General features: G+C 49.9%; 1 pseudogene; it reads left to right on the forward strand.

The window, feature by feature from the left end:
* Positions 1–295: 295 nt before the first annotated feature.
* On the forward strand, positions 296–1,114 carry LOC115309489 (annotated as a pseudogene).
* The last annotated feature ends 4,578 nt before the right edge of the window (positions 1,115–5,692 follow it).

Genomic DNA, 5,692 nt, shown 5'->3' on the forward strand with positions numbered 1-5,692 from the left:
GTTCATTGAAAGAATGGATCGCCTTTTTGATAGCTTGAACAGCTCACAGAAACGCGGGAAGAGTGCTTATGTGTCTGCAATGCGCGAAGGCTCTGTTCACAAAGAGTTTCTGAGGGAATGCCGTCTCATGTTCGAAAGCCTTAACGTTCTTGGGTGCCCACGGCAGCCTGCTTGCATTCGTAGTTTCTGCTTGACCATTCGGTGTGTGATGCTGATTTTTGTGCACCTGACATCTAAAAATGGTTTCAGAAACCTTCTGAGTCGCCATCTCAACCAAGATGCACTTGAAAACACATTATCCGTAATAAGGTCGTAGTATGGTGCGAACACCAATTCCTCTTGCCGGCAGTTTCAGGCAGCCTTTAGGCATCTCCTAGTTAGCAACTTGTTTAAACTGTCCGACAAGAGCAACTGCGAAGAGGACATGGCAACTCTTTTAGCGGCTCTTCCGGTTGGTCTCTCAGTTCCCTCACCTTCACTTAGTCTAGGAAGCTCCCTTCCGCAATGCGCAGCTGATCTCCCATCCTATAGTTATCTCTCTTTATTATCACTTAATAACATGGTTTACTTTGTGGATGGCTGGTAACAATGTTTGTCAAGTTCCACACATGTCAAAACGTAACTCAGCAGTGTGAATTGCAAATCAAGAAGGCCACTTTTTTTTATGAGAGCCAAGTGTTGTTGTATTTGAGTGTGAAAGGAACGGCTGAAAGAGACTTTGGAAGCCCCTCAGTCAATACACCTTGCTTTGTTTCCTTCGTTGAAGCTTGTGAGAAGGTTTTTCTGGCGTCAGTTGACAGTCTGGCTTTAAACGAAGGCGTTGGGAAGCCGTTGTGCATCAATCTTCATGAGAAGGTCGAAAAGCTGCTGACTCTCTGCAGTGAGGATGTCTATAATGGTTTATTTGCTCTGTTTGCAAGAGTACGACTTCATTGGTTAACCCGTAAAAAGAATACTGAGCTCCTTGATGTAGCTGTGAGACGCAAAACTAAGCAACAAGTCCAGGGGCTGTGCAGATGAGTCAACACTTGCGTTATGCCCACAGGAATTGCCTTTAGTTTGTCTTATATGCTGCATTGAATTCTCGCGCTAGCATACCGAATTGTGGGAGTACATTCCTCTAAATCAGGGGTCTCCAAACTTTTTGGCTAAGGGGCCGGATCTGTGATCTGTCGCGGTCTCGAGGGCCGGGAAATAAATAAGTAAATACAGATAAGCGAACAGCAAATAAATATCATATATAATCATATAAATACAAAATTTATTAGAGTAGCCATGAAAAAAGAATCTAAGACAATCATGAATACATATACTTTATATTAAAATGTAATTTAGCTAAGAATAGCATTACACAATTATTGGGACAAATAAAACTCATCGATCCAAGCGCCAACTTTGGCATGTTCACAAACGACCCAACAATAATTAGAATGGTAAACCTGATGCTGATAATATGCAATAGTCATATATTATGCTGTCATAAAATATATGCTGCAACAGAAAGGAATCGCAGATATGAATCAGGAGACTAAGAATAGTGTTGCTGGTGATTTCGATATCGAATTAATAATATGGCGAGAGGACCTGCTTTACAACAGGCAGTCTCTTCTCGTTTTTTGTGGTGTCTTAGTTTGCGCGGTTGGTGCGCGCTGCCGTTTTTTTACTGTGGGCGCCGGTAACAGCGGACTTGCTGGAAGCGGGCGACCTGACGGGCTTCATTCGAAGGACCACGGTCGGTCACAGGCCGGTCGTAAGACCTCCGTGGGCCGGATTTGGCCCGCGGGCCGGGGGTTTGGAGACCCCTGCTCTAAATTATCACATGCCCTGCCGAAACTGTCTACAGCGATGACCAAATGAATATAGCATACTTTAAATAAAGTGTAAAAGTCCGTTTCGCATGCTCAGACACTGCAATTAATGTATAGGTTCAGCTAGATGAACTTGAGTTTTCCAAGAATCAATATCAAAATTTCAGTGTCGCAGCAGGAAAAACTGATTTTTTAATTTTATTTAAAATATGTTAAATTCATTCCACCCTCGCTGTATAGTGCTAGATGACGTCGCCCACTCGAATGATTGGACACTGTGTCTACCAAATCACTTATTTCAAATTCCCCAATTTTCCCAAGGTTTTCCTGACTATTTCGATAAATTGTTGACCGTTACTTCGGTTCAGGGAGTACTTAGTGGCCTGGGCTGCCTAGTGACGTGTCGGGCAACGCTATTGAGTGCAGCTGCATTAACGTGCAATCATTGGGTTTCGTTGCATGCTGGGTTTCGTTGCACACCGTGCCGGCGGCATCTGCGATGGCCGCCGGCACGGTGTGCGCTTGGCTACGTCTACTTGTTGCTTTTTTGATCTACTCGCGCCTGCGTGCCTTGTTTCTCTCCGACGCCTCTCAACGTGAATGCTCCGGGCTCCGCCAGAGACTGAACTGCCGGCCCTTATTCCTGTGTAACGTCGGCACCACCGTCGGTTACGCCGTAGCCTCAAGTGCCACTAGGCCTAAAAGCCCGCACCTCACGTCCGCCCGACCGCACGTCGTCTGGCTCTTACTTGCTGCCGGAGACATCTCCCTAAACCCCGGACCAAGGCATTCGTGCCCTCGTTGCGCCCGGGCCGTCAAGGGCAACACGGCCGCACTACAGTGCGACAAGTGTCAACTCTGGGTGCACCGAAAATGCGAGTACCTCCCGCTTTCGGCCTACCGCCGTCTCTCCTCATCTCCCGAGGAATGGTATTGCGGCACATGCCAGCTCCCGCGCTTTGAGGACGAGCTATTCGTAACAGTAGCCCAACAGTCCCCCGCAGCTCCCTTATCTACTACACCTCGGAACCCACGAACAAATGACCGCAGCCCGTCCACGCCACGAAGAGAGCGTGCAACGCACCTAAACTTTTGGTACTCTAACGTGCGTTCAATTAAAAACAAGCTGCCTGAACTTTACACCATGCTCGAGTCCACAGACGACACAGTGTTCGCCCTCACTGAAACGTGGTTAGATGAAACGACACGCGACGGCCAAATTGCCGACACTACCCGTTACCAGATCTTTCGCAAAGACCGCTCTACCTCCCGTGGGGGCGGAGTCATGGTGCTCGCCCCATCTCATATCATCTGTCGGCGCCGAGCCGACCTGGAGCAGGATAACCTTGAGGCTGTCTTCGTAGAATTGCGGACTCCCCGCAGCAAGTTCCTTCTGGCCTGTGTTTACATAGCCCCAAACACGCACTCCTCGAGCTTTGGTTCTCTCCAGACTTCTATCGACAGACTTTTGGAACTCGGCACATCCTATGCAAGTGTTTACCTACTAGGTGACTTCAATGTGCATATTGATTGGAGAGACCTATCGTCGCCTATAGCTGCTGACCCAGCATCCCAGCAGCTCCTTGAGATGGTAGAGACTGCCGGTCTCGTCCAGCTCTGCAGCGACCCCACATACCGGTCAGCTGCCGGCAATGAGTCACAACTTGACCTTTGTTTCACTACAAACCCTACCCTTGTATTGGACTGCTACGCACAGGAAAGTCTGGTCGGCTGCGACCACAAGGCTATACACATTGAATGTTACACGTCTCTCCCCCGCCAACGAAATTTCACCCAAATGATATACCGGTATGGAAAGACGGATCTCTCCCATCTACGCGCGCTCCTTCACCTTGCCCCCTGGTCGATGGTGCTGTCTGAACCCTCTACCCACGAAATGTACGAGCTCTGGACTGACTTTATGACTGCAATCCAGACGGAATGCGTTCCTCACTCGCCAGCCTCGAAGAAAAAGAGGCCTCCGTGGATCACCACAGACATTGTAAAACTTGCAAGACGAAAGCGCCTACTCTTCAATCGTGCTCGAAAGCGACACTGTACATCTAGCTACGTTGAAGCGAGAAGTTTGCAAAAAGACATAAAGAGGCTGGTACACATATCTCATCAGGAGTATGTCACCAGCATTGCAGCCCGAGCAGCCAAAGAGCCCAAGCTGTTTTGGGCCTACGTCAAATCCCAAAGAAAGTCCTCTTCACCTGGCCACCCAGTCTTCAAACACAACCAGAAACTTGTATCAAACCCCCCCACTATAGCCTCTTTGTTTAGTGAACACTTCACCTCAATTTGGTCTACCCAGATGACTTCCGCCTCCCCTCTACCCCGAATGCCTCTCGTACCTCCCCAAGCCTCCCCCTCCCACCCAGCTAATCCCGAGTCGTCCCCTCCACCCGGAGCCTCTCTGTCATCCCTATCCATTACCGAAGAAGACTTGGAAGAATCACTGTCCTCCCTTCGCCCAGCACAGAACCCTGGACCAGACCGAGTGCATCCTGCTTTTCTCCAGCTCTCCGCCCCTCTGATCAAGCCCATCCTGATCCACATGTTTCAACGCATAGTCGACTCTGGCACCGTACCTCTTCAATGGAAGAGATCCATCATAACACCCATCCACAAAGGTAATGGACTTGACACCAACAACATTGATTCGTATCGCCCCATCGCCTCCACTTCAGTTGTGAGCCGCACACTGGAAAGAATAGTAAATACAAAAATCCTGAACCACCTGGAGGACAATGGCTTGCTAAATCAGGCACAACACGGATTTCGAAGGGGACGCAGCTGCGACACTGCCTTGGCAGTAGCAGTTCACATGCTTAGCTCACACCTAGACCAGCGCATCCCTTGCCAACTAGTACAATTGGATTTTTCAAAAGCATTCGATCGTATCGACCACGCACTTCTCCCTAAAAAACTCCAGAAAGTGGGGATTGAGGGTTCCTTGGCCAACTGGCTAATGGACTTTGTCAGGAATCGAACCCAGCGAGTTGCCTTCCACAGTCATCTCTCGTCACCCTGTACTGTGCTCGCCGGTGTGCCGCAGGGCAGTGTGCTTGGCCCTACACTTTTCTCGCTGTACATAAACGACATCACCGATGGACTGAAATCTAAGGCAATACTGTACGCAGACGACCTCTCTCTGATACAACCAGGAATCTCTAAGGACGCAGTCACCTCCCTTCAAAACGACCTCGATACCTGTTACAGGTGGTCCGTAACACACAGCTTCCCACTAAACCCTACAAAATGCCTTAGCATGACAGTCAGCCTGTCCTTGGCTAAGCCCTCACACTCCCCACCCCTTGCAATAGGTGGCACCGAACTCTCTCATTCACTCACACAAAACTGCTCGGAGTCGCATTCGATGAGCGCCTCGATTTTAGTCGCCACATCCAGGGAACTGCTTCACGTGCGAGGCGGACACTGGGTTTCGTCACCCAAATTACGCGCGGCATGCCAGCCGCACCACTCAGGCACCTATACACGTCGCTGGTACTCCCGCAGCTGGAATTCTGTTCGGCTATCTGGGACCCCCCCTCAACAACGCATAAGAAATCTCTCGAGTCCATACAGCGGAGGGCAGCCCTTACGCTGTACCGACGAGATTCCCCCTCGTCGCACCACACTGCCGCCAGAGATATTTCCACTACCAGACTCCTGCAGTACGCCCAGTGGCGGACTCTGCAACACCGCAGAGACGTAGCCTCGATCAGGCTCTTCTGCCTAATGATGGGTGCTGGCCACCCTGACGTGCCTTCCCCACCTCGCCTCAACAAGCGAACTGGCCGACTACAACCTCCACTGTCGCGAACTTTGCGCCACAAGACATCGTGCCTAATGCGTGCTGCAGAAATTTGGAGGTCACT

The sequence above is a fragment of the Ixodes scapularis genome, unplaced genomic scaffold, assembly GCF_016920785.2.
Source record: "Ixodes scapularis isolate PalLabHiFi unplaced genomic scaffold, ASM1692078v2 PGA_scaffold3__209_contigs__length_174095766, whole genome shotgun sequence".
NCBI classification, from domain to species: Eukaryota; Metazoa; Arthropoda; class Arachnida; order Ixodida; family Ixodidae; genus Ixodes; species Ixodes scapularis.